Source organism: Eptatretus burgeri, chromosome 11 (genome assembly GCF_056783735.1).
Source record: "Eptatretus burgeri isolate ZD-2024b chromosome 11, Ebu_testis_v1, whole genome shotgun sequence".
NCBI lineage: Eukaryota > Metazoa > Chordata > Myxini > Myxiniformes > Myxinidae > Eptatretus > Eptatretus burgeri.
The window spans coordinates 39,963,938-39,976,052 of record NC_140971.1 but is presented as its reverse complement, the minus strand read 5'-3'; the positions used below and the strand labels follow the sequence as shown (position 1 = coordinate 39,976,052).

Here is a 12,115-nt window from a genome sequence, read left to right as displayed (position 1 = left end):
CATACAATATGTACTGTTTTGTTCAACTTGTGAATTCCAGTGAATCACGATGAACTGTGATCAGCATAGTTATGGATCTGTGGATATCACTTGACCCAGTCTTTAAAGTGGTACTCTTTTGTTGTTTGTAATTTATTGTAACTTTTTCTTGTCTTTTTTAACACATATGTAATTTGTACCATTGTACAAGTATAATGACACTATACTGCTTGAGTTTGGTGATTGAAATAAGAGTTTCATGTCTTATCTGATGTTTTTTTAGCTTATTTCACATTCTCTTGAGGAAAAATGTAATGATTTGAGATTAAACATAATTCTGTGAGTCATTGTAATCACTGGACAAAGTGTAACGTTACTAACCGTAACGTTACTAACCATGATTTTTGTTCCTAATTTTCAAACAAAGCTAGAATGAGAAAGGATATTTAGGGTAGCTATTGCCCTTAAAGCTAGAAATGAAAAAATAGAGTTGATATGTTTCAAGCTATACCAATTTTAGCAAACTTTTCATTCAAACATGCTCATCAATTTTTCATGTCCTTTTTTTGTAACGTTACTAACCGGCATTAAAAGCAGTTCTTTCTTCTAGAATGTTTCATGAAATGATTTCATTCTTTGCTCTGTTCTACGTCTAGACTAGGTTGATCTCTGGTGACATTAATGAGACTTTACATCCACAGATAGAGAAAGGACTCTTATCTAAATAATGAGAATGTCCCTAAAATGTAACGTTACTAACTGCGGAATTGCCAATCACGTAATGTAAAAACAACCTATCACATGATCTAAAACTCCATCACGCAATGTAAAAACAACCATCACATGATCTAAAACTCCATCACGCAATGTAAGAACAACCCTCACATGATCTAAAAACAACCATGACATGATCTAAAACTCCATCACGTAATGTAAAAACAACCTATCACATGATCTAAAACTCCATCACGTAATGTAAAAAATAACCATCACATGATCTAAAAACAACCATGACATGATCTAAAACTCCATCACGTAATGTAAAAACAACCATCACATGATCTAAAACTCCATCACGCAATGTAAAAACAACCATCACATGATATAAAAACAACCATCTCATGATCTAAAACTCCATCACGTAATGTAAAAACAACCATCACATGATCTAAAACTCCATCACGTAATGTAAAAACAACCATCACATGATCTAAAAACAACCATGACATGATCGAAATCTCCATCACGTAATGTAAAAACAACCTATCAATGGTCTAAAAACAACCTATCAGATGATATAAAAACAACCATCACATGATCTAAAACTTCATCAGACAATGTAAAAATAACCATCACATGATCTAAAAACAACCATGACATGATCTCAAACTCCATCACGTAATGTAAAAACAACCTATCACATGATCTAAAACTCCATCACGTAATGTAAAAACAACCTATCAATGGTCTAAAACTCCATCACATAATGTAAAAACAACTGAGCACATGATCTGAAACTCCATCACGCAATGTAAAAACAACCATCACATGATCTCAAACTCCATCACGTAATGTAAAAACAACCATCACATGATCCAAAACTCCATCACGTAATGTAAAAACAACCATCTCATGATCTAAAACTCCATCACGTAATGTAAAAACAACCATCACATGATCTAAAACTCCATCACATAATGTAAAAACAACCTATCACATGATCTAAAACTCCATCAAGTAATGTAAAAACAACCATCACATGATCTAAAAACAACCATCTCATGATCTAAAACTCCATCACGTAATGTAAAAACAACCTATCACATGATCTAAAAACAACCATGACATGATCTAAAACTCTATCACGCAATGTAAAAACAACCGATCACATGATCTAAAACTCCATCACGTAATGTAAAAACAAGCATCACATGATCTAAAACTCCATCACGTAATGCAAAAACAAGCATCACATGATCTAAAACTCCATCACGTAATGTAAAAACAACCTATCACATGATCTAAAACTCCATCATGTTATGTAAAAACAAGCATCACATGATCTAAAACTCCATCACGTAATGTAATAACAAGCATCACATGATCTAAAACTCCATCACGTAATGTAAAAACAACCTATCACATGATCTAAAAACAACCATGACATGATCTAAAACTCCATCATGTAATGTAAAAACAACCTATCACATGATCTAAAACTCCATCACGCAATGTAAATACAACCATCACATGATCTAAAACTCTATCACGCAATGTAAAAACAACCTATCACATGAGCTAAAAACAACCATGACAGGATCTAAAACTCCATCACATAATGTAAAAACAACCTATCACATGATCCTAGAAACAACCATCACATGATCTGAAACTCCATCACGTAATCTAAAAAACAACCTATCACATGATCCTAAAAACAACCATCACATGATCTACAAGTCCATCACGTAATGTAAAAACAAGCATCACATGATCTAAAACTCCATCAAGTAATGTAAAAACAACCTATCACATGATCTAAAAACAACCATGACATGATCTAAAACTCCATCACGTGATGTAAAAACAACCTATCACATGATCTAAAACTCCATCACGCAATGTAAATACAACAATCACATGATCTAAAACTCCATCACGCAATGTAAAAACAAGCATCACATGATCTAAAACTCCATCACGTAATGTAATAACAAGCATCACATGATCTAAAACTCCATCACGTAATGTAAAAACAACCTATCACATGATCTAAAAACAACCATGACATGATCTAAAACTCCATCACGTAATGTAAAAACAACCTATCACATGATCTAAAACTCCATCACGCAATGTAAATACAACCATCACATGATCTAAAACTCTATCACGCAATGTAAAAACAACCTATCACATGAGCTAAAAACAACCATGACAGGATCTAAAACTCCATCACGTAATGTAAAAACAACCTATCACATGATCCTAAAAACAACCATCACATGATCTGAAACTCCATCACGTAATCTAAAAACAACCTATCACATGATCCTAAAAACAACCATCACATGATCTACAAGTCCATCACGTAATGTAAAAAACAACCTTTCATGTGATCTAAAATTCCATCACGTAATGTAAAAACAACCTATCACATGATCCAAAACTCCATCACGTAATGTAAAAACAACCATCACATGATCTAAAAACAACCATCACATGATCTACAAGTCCATCACGTAATGTAAAAACAACCATCACATGATCTAAAAACAACCATCACATGATCTAAAACTCCATCACATAATGTAAAAACAACCATCACATGATCTAAAACTCCATCACGTAATGTAAAAACAACCTATCACATGATCCAAAACTCCATCACGTAATGTAAAAACAACCATCACATGATCTAAAAACAACCATCACATGATCTACAAGTCTATCACGTAATGTAAAAACAACCTTTCACGTGATCTAAAACTCCATCACGCAATGTAAAACAACCTTTCACGTGATCTAAAACTCCATCACGCAATGTAAATACACCCATCACATGATCTACAAGTCCATCATGTAATGTAAAAACAACCTTTCACGTGATCTAAAACTCCATGACGTAATGTAAAAACAACCTATCACATGATCCAAAACTCCATCACGTAATGTAAAAACAATCTATCATATGATCTAAAAACAACCATCACATGATCATCACATGAAAAAGTCAAAAGGTCAACATAGTCCAAAGGTAAACAACTTTGGTGAGATTTCTAAAATCCTCAATTTTCTTCCGATTGACGCGAAATTTGAAGAGAATTTATGTTTCTGGTCAATGAATTCAACTTGCCAATTATTTTTGAGGTCAAAATTGACCAAAAGGTCAACAGAGGCTAAAGGTCAACAACTGAGGTGGTATTTCTAAAATCATCAATTTTCATCTGAATTACTTGAAATTTGAAGTGGATTTATATTTCAGGACAATTAATTCAACCAACCAATTATTTTTGAGGTCAACATGGTCCAAATTATCAACATGGGCCCAAAGTCAACAACTAAGGTGGCATTTCTAAAATCCTCAATTTCAATCCGATTGACTTGAAATTTGAAGATGATTTATATTTCAGGTGACTGAATTAAACCACCAATTATTTTTGAGGTCAAATTTGTTTTTTGGATTTTTTGCTCTGCAGGACGTCTTCTTTTTGTTTGTTTGTCTGTCTGTTCGTCACCTACTGGTCACAATTTTAGACCGATATTCACAAAACTTCACCACATGTTAGTGTTTGTCATAAGGAAGAAGACTATTGCTTTTGAGGTCAAAATGTTAAAAGGTCAACATAGGGCAAAGGTCAACAATTTTGATGAGATTTATAAAATCATCAATTTTCATCCGATTGACTTGAAATTTGAAGAGAATTTATATTTCACGTCACTGAATTCAACTACCTAATTATTATTGAGGTCAACATGGACCAAAAGGTCAACATGGGCCCAAGGTCAACAACGAAGGTGCTATTTCTAATATCCTCAATTTTCATCCGATTGACTTGAAATTTGAAGAGGATACATATTTCAGGTCACTGACTTCACCGAGCCAATTATTTTTGAGATCAACATGGACCAAAAGGTCAACATGGGCCCAAGGTCAACAACTAAGGTGGTATTTCTAATATCCTCAATTTTCATCCGATTGACTTGAAATTTGAAGAGGATACATATTTCAGGTCACTGAATTCACCGAGCCAATTATTTTTGAGATCAACATGGACGAAAAGGTCAACATGGGCCCAAGGTCAACAACTAAGGTGGTATTTCTAACATCTTCATTTCTCATCCGTTGACTTGAAATTTGAAGAGGATATATATTTCCAGTCACTGAATTCAACCAACAATTATTTTGGAGGTCCACATCAGCCAAAAGGTCAACATCGGCCAAATTTCTGAAATTATCAGTTTTCATCAGATTCACTTGAAATTTGAAGAGGAGTTGCATATTTGGCCATTTAATTCAACCACCAATTATTTTTGAGGTCAAATTTGTTTTATGGATTTTACAAGTATCGTACTTGGTGTGACATCTTGTTTGGTTGTCTGTTTGTCTATCTGGCTGTTTATTGCCTTGAGGTCACAATTTTAAATCCAATCTTCACGAAACTTCACCACATGGTAGAGTTTCTCATAAGGAAGAAGCCGATTGTTTTGAGGTCAAAAGGTCAAAAGGTCAATTTAGGCCAAAGGTCAACAACCGAGGTGAGATTTCTGAATTCCTTAATTTTCATCCGATTGACTTTAAATTTGAAGATTTATATTTCAGGTCACTGAATTCAACCACTCATTATTTTTGAGGTCGACATAGACCAAAAGAGGTCAACATAAGCCAAAGATCAACAGAGGCCAAATTTCTAAAATTGTCAATTTTCATCTGATTCACTCAAAATTTGAAGAGCAGTTGCACATTTGGTCATTCAATTCAACCACCAATAATTATTTTTGAGGTCGAATTTTGTTTTATGGCTTTTGCAAGTATCGTGCTCTGCATGACATCTTCTTCTTGTTTGTTTGTCTGTTTGTCTGTGAGCAGGATATCTCAAAAAGTTATGGACATCCGGATAAAATTTGGTGGGCAGTTTGGGTGTGTGACAAGGAAGAATTGGTTCGGTTTTGGTAAAGATCTGAATCCGGATCCGGATCTGATAGATTTTTAAGTGATTCTTCACCATTGAAGGATAGGGCCAAAAACGATATATAGCAGGATATTTCAAAAATGTATTGGGCCCAATATGTTTTCGTGGATCAGGTATTACATGGAAAAGGTATGCACTCTACCGAGTACCCTTCTAGTTTTACCCTGTTTTCTTATTCCTTTTTGATGTTTTATGGCTTTTTCATGATGTTTGAACTTATGGTGTCACCAAAGAGGAATTTCTCTGAATACGGGACAATAAAGATTATTATTATTGGTAGCGGAAAAAAGTACAGTGATTACATTGTCGATATCTACGACCTCTTAACAATGTCTCATCTATAGTCAGGGATGTTAGGGCTTTATAGGGATTGTTTGGTTCAGATTCTTCCAAAAGCACCAAATTTGGCCCATATGTCACCCATGCAATACTTTTTCAATTTTAGACGGGCGCCAAGATGGGCGCCCCCCAGGGCCGCCATATTGGCGAAATCCAGTTATGGCCACAATCCGGGTTAGAGGTCAATCTTAGTTTAAAAATCCAAAAGGGCGAAAATCATGAATAATACCACTTTTTAAGGGTTTTTGGGGTCGGGGAATTTGATTCTGATTTTATTTCAAAGATTTGAGGGCAAGGTCACCCCTGAAGGTCACCCTAAAGGTCATTTTGGGGTCAAACCCGGTGTTTTTAGGGCGTAATTTCAAAAATGGCCTGCCTACGGCCTTTATGGCCTACCTGGGTTATTAATCAAAAGAACACGTTAATAATTTAGAAAATAAGACTTGAATGTTTTTAATTTTGAATGTTTTTAATTTTGACTCATAATGTCATAAAACCCTAAAGGTCATTTTGGGGTCAAACCCGGCGTTTTTAGGGCGTAATTTCAAAAATGGCCTGCCTACAGCCTCTATGGCCTACCTGGGTTATTAATCAAAAGAACACGTTAGTAATTTAGAAAATAAGACTTGAATGTTTTTAATTCTGAATGTTTTTGATTTTCACTCATAATGTCATAAACTTTTTGTTTCATTTTAAAGATAATACCAAGTTTGTGAGCGTCGACGTGTCCAGCAGCGGCGGTAGTGCATGATGCCATTCGGAGCTGTGACGTCTACCCTATCTCACGAGACTATCCTATCCCTGTTCTTGCGTGTTCAGGAGTGGATCCGGAACCTGTGACTCAGCCTGCTATCGTGTCACTGTGATGATGAGACAAAAGTTCATCGCGGCGACGAGCCTACATAATGAGTCTTGATCTATGTCCTCTACCGAAATTATGAATTGGGGACTCTGTTGTCTTTGTCAATCGGACAAAACTGGAGAAGCCTTGCAAACTCCTAAGGAGGAGGGACTTGTATCACTTGAGAGAGATCTCAAAGACTTCAATGCTATCAATGCCAATCATCTTCCTTCTGGTATCAATGTCATGATTAGTCAGTTGAATGATGGCTCAGGTATTGCAGTAACTCTTAAATCACATAAGGCAAGTTATCACAAAACTTGCAGGAGTTATTGTAGTAGTTCTCGTGTCAAACGGGCGAGAGAGAAGCTCGACAAAGAAGCCGGCTCTCAGAATAGTCGTAAAAAAACTCAGGTCATCTGGGGAATTTCAGCCTCCAGCCAATGTCAAGTGTTGTGTAATCTGTGAGGGGGAGGCCCAGGCCAACTTCCACAAGGTAGTAACCGATGTCATAGATGCCAATCTAAAGAGTTGGGCGAAGATGAACAAAAACTTTCATTTACTTGGCAGACTGGTTGCCGTAGCGTCTGATGCACATGCGGCTGATGCCTATTATCACCATCAGTGTTATGTACGTTTGCCAGACTCCGCCTGCGCTGCCGAGCGAGAAGAATCGGTGGGTCCCGCACCTCCACCCTTCGATCCCATCATCTGCACTCAAATTGTAGCCCTGATCGAACATTCGGACATCACCATATTTAAGCTCTCAGAGCTATGCGAGATGTATCAAAAGCTTATGAGTGATCAAGGTCGCCCATGCTGAGACAAAAAAGAGACACACTCAACTCGATACAAGGATCACCTTCTCGATCTCCTACCTGAATGGGCTGAGTTTTCCAAGGGGAATGAAGGCAGGAAGGATATTTACATATCTCACATACTGAAGGTGGTTGATGAACTGGCCAAGACATATAGGTCTCAGATTGGTCAAGAGGACGCACTTGCGTTAATGCGGGATGCGGTGATGATGCACAAGTTTTGTCTACAGTCAGGAGCCGTTCGACGGCTCCTTCTCCTTTAACTGCCTCACGGCTCCAGTCAATGAGGAGATTGGGAGTTTCTTCAACGTAGTTCTCCAGGGCCCATCAGCTCTCCGTGGATGTGAGAAGATCGGTGGCGACGCTAATCTGGATGCGTGGGAGAAGATCGCATGCAACATCTCACAACTGCTCATCTACAATACTAGTAAGGGTACGCACCTTGCAATCAAGACATCTGCAGTACGGCACAACAAGGAGCGAGAAACCCCCTTCCCCCTGTATCATGGCCTCAAGCTGCACAGACACGCGCGGGACAAAAAACAGATTGGGATTGACCAAGAACAGGGTATCTCTGTATTGCACAATCGCATCAGGGAAGTGAAGCGAGATGTTGCGCGTGTGGTGTGTACTCGCCATGCTCAGGATGGGGTGGTGGTACCCACCAACAGCTGTCTCAAGGTCTTCACCACCCACGATGTGGATAATATAGATAGTAAAGCTCAGGGCAACTTCTCACTGGACGAGTTCCACGGATATGTGCTGAGCGTGACCAACCATGGAGTGAAGCGGGCTCCCATCATGCTTGACCCCTCCGACTCGTCGACTCCCAAGCTACCAGACACTTACGTGATCCAGCCGCCAGTCAAACTCACTCAAGCAGATGTCTTTGCACCAAGAGTCAGCGACAGCGAAGTCAGACCACCCCTTGATATGCAAGGTGCCAAGGTCAAGGATGAGGCGTGGATGGTGCACATCACCCGGGTGCTGAAGCAAGACGCGTTGGCAGAGGGTGGCGTCATCACTTGGTCAGGGTACAACTCGCTACGAGCAAGCGATGAGTCAGTGAAGCCTACTGCCGAGATCGGCTTCTACCCACCTTCCCAGACAAGGCCGCATCCGCATCTTCAATGAAGCACGCGATGGAACTGACGTTGCAGAACACCGAGTTCCACAAACCGGGCAAGACTAGCGTTCTCGGTGCAGATCAGCCACTGTATGCTATCATCAAACTCATCCAATGGCAATATCCCGACATCTTGAGTGAAGGCAAGCTGATTGCTATGATGGGCATGCTGCATATCGAAGACAAGATGCATCTTATGATAGGCAAGCTGCTGCGCAACTTGGGGTGGGCCACCATCCTTACTCAGGCGGAGTTCCTAACATCGGGTTGCGCACAGTCTGCGCTCAATGAGCATCACATCAAGCGCATTAGGTACGCCCATCAAGTCTCCCTCATGTCGCTGGACCTTCTCAAGCAGACCGCCTACTCGGAGTATTGCCAGAATGTAATGGGCACACCTGAGTCATTTGACATGTGGAATCAACGTTCCCAAACTGTACCCCAGTTCAAGTTCTGGTCAACCATAATCGAGCTGGAGCTGCTGATGGCTCGCTTTGTGCGGTCGCTGTGGAAGGGAGACTTTGCACTATATGTGCAAGCATGTGACGAACTTTGCGGCTGGTTTCACGCCCTGGACCACACGAACTACGCACGTTGGCTACCGGTACATGAATGTGACATGGTCGTGCTAGCCGAGAAACACCATGAAGTACATACTGAATTCATGAAGGGCAATTTTGTTGTGCAGAAAGTTCAGCCTCATAGCTAAGGACCAAGCCCATGAACAGTTGAACAAAAGGCTCTAGGCGCATGGCGGAGCGGTTGGACTCTATGAGAACCTCGAGGCCCTTACACTATTCATGCTGGCCGGACCTGACTGCGCATGGATAGTTGAGGAGTTTGAGGCCGTCCACGACACACCATCGTCATCCACCGCTCATCACGAGGAAGAACAACGGCTTTCAAGTCAAGTTTCGAAAGGATGTACTATCGTTCGTCGATGTGGTAGAGCAGCTGGACAACCCTTTCCTTGCTACAAGTCAGGAGCTTGTAGCACTCGATACACAGGATGTCATGGAACAGGCCGTCACTACCTCTCTATCTCAAATCCGTGAAACTGACCAAGCCCTTCACGCAGCAAACACCATGGAAAGGCTGGAAAAGGCTTCAACACCAGTATCTGATACCATCACGCAGAACTACTTGTTAACCTTCGCCAACCGACCTGACCACAAGAAAAAGGGCCTGAAGGATAGTGGCATACAGAGGCAGAACACGACCTTAATCACGCAACTTTTCCTCTCACTCCAGTCGCGTCCCGATGCCGACATGACGGACTTCTTTCGGTTCAAAAATCAGAGAGAGCCACCAAGCCTGGCAGATCGAGGGCCACTGCGATCTGGGATGAATTCCAACATTCTTCAAAGCCTCAATGCACCCACTGGCCGTGCAGCTGCTGCCAAACAAGCCACGGCCGTGGTGTTGGATATGGCAGCAGTGATCCACATGGTGTGCCCCACGACAGCAAAGGCATTCAGCAAGTACGTGCAGCTCCAAATCGTACCATATCTGGAGGCCCAAATGAAGAGGGGTACCCAACACATCGACGCCGTATGAGATAATTACCCTGAGGAAAATAATCTCAAAGCGCTCACGCAGCAACGACGCGGGAATGGTCCACAGACAAGAGTCGGCGATGGCAGCACTCAAATCCCGAAGCATGAATGGAAGAGTGGCTTCCTAAAAAATGAGAACAACAAAAAGGAGCTGTTCTCATTCATCAGCACACAGATCTCCAAGACTGATATAGGCGGAAAGCTCCTCCTGAGTACCCGCTTCAAGACCGTGCTCTTCAACAGGCATTGCGACCTCGCAGCACTTCAGCCGTGCAACCATTCCGAGGCGGACACAAGGATCCTCCTGCATCTGGCACATGCTGCAGAGCAGGGTCATACAAAAGCCTATATTCGCACGGTGGACAGCAATGTCGTGGTTTTGGCAGTCCGGTTTTTCGAGACCCTCGGCCTATCGGAGCTCTGGGTGGGCTTCGGTAGGGGTAAAAAGTACAGTGACATTCCAGTCCATACCATCTACGCCGATCTCGGTCCATCAAAGTCCTTGGCACGACCCCTCTTCCACAGCCTAACGGGGGTGCGACACGACTTCACACTTTCTTAGATGTGGCAAGAAGACCACCTGGGCAGCCTGGATCAGCAAACCGGACCTCACCGACACACTAGTGGCTCTCACACAAGACCCTGACCTCTTCAGTCTCAAGTCCGTGCATATGCAGCGGATCGAACGCTTCGTCGTACTCATGTACAGCAAGGGGTGTGGTGCAGCCGGTGTCAACGAGGCCACGCATCGCCTTTTCACCACTGGAAGCAGATCGCTGGAAAATATCCCACCTACCCAAGCCGCGCTGTTCCAGCATGTGAAACGAGCGCTACTGCAAGTGAGTTTCTACTGGAGTCAGGCCACCATGGTCCAGCAGGAAATCTCTGACTTCAGTGAGTAGGGCTGACACAAAGATGGCACCAGTACATGGCAACCACTATGGACCACTCTCAACGATGCTTCAGTGGCATGTGCCATTCTCTTGCACTGCAGCTGCCTCAAGGCATGCACGGGAAGGTGCAAATGCAACCGCGCCGGTGTCCGATGCACGGCTCTCTGCAAATGCGAAGGCGGGTGCATTAATAACGAGGGCGGTGATGACCAGTAGTACTTATTGCTGGCATGCAAGAGTGCAAGCCAGAATGTATATAGGTAGTAACAAGTCTGGAGACGGCGATGGTTCACGAACGGTATTTGACGATGTAGATTGTTTCAGAAGTCAAGGATGAGACAATGTGATAATTTTTGACCAAGTTATAAAAATGATCAACATGATGTGATATGAGTGACAGGTTATGAGCTGCAAAATGTCGAAAACCCGGTTTCGTTCAACAACTTTCAAAATTTGACCTTTGCATAACCTCTAAAGGTCACAAAACAATGTTGTGGACATTAAAATAAGGAAACAGGATACGTGCTATAGCTTATTGGAGTTAGTTCGTCGAAGAAGGTCGAAAACCCGGTTCGATTCCCACAACTTTGAAAATTTGACCTTTGTGAACTTTGAAGGTCAAAGATCAAGGATTATGATCTTTGGTGCAAAGCTTCCTCCAGAACATTCCAGGAACAATAAAACGTCATAAAGGCTATATGGCATTTCACACTCCTCGGATTATCCATACTTTGATGAAATCAGAGTAAAAACAAACTTGAAGGGGGCGCCACGGGCAAGGTGTTCGAGATGGAGCAAAATGGTTTCAAGACTTTAGGTGGGGAATGACCTCAAAATTTGCATAAAAAAATATTGTCATCCTAGCTCTCA

At 41.4% G+C, this 12,115-nt stretch overlaps 1 pseudogene; it reads left to right on the top strand.

Annotated features, from left to right (window-relative positions):
- Positions 1-6,930: 6,930 nt before the first annotated feature.
- On the top strand, positions 6,931-11,254 carry LOC147016918 (uncharacterized; annotated as a pseudogene).
- Positions 11,255-12,115: the final 861 nt, after the last annotated feature.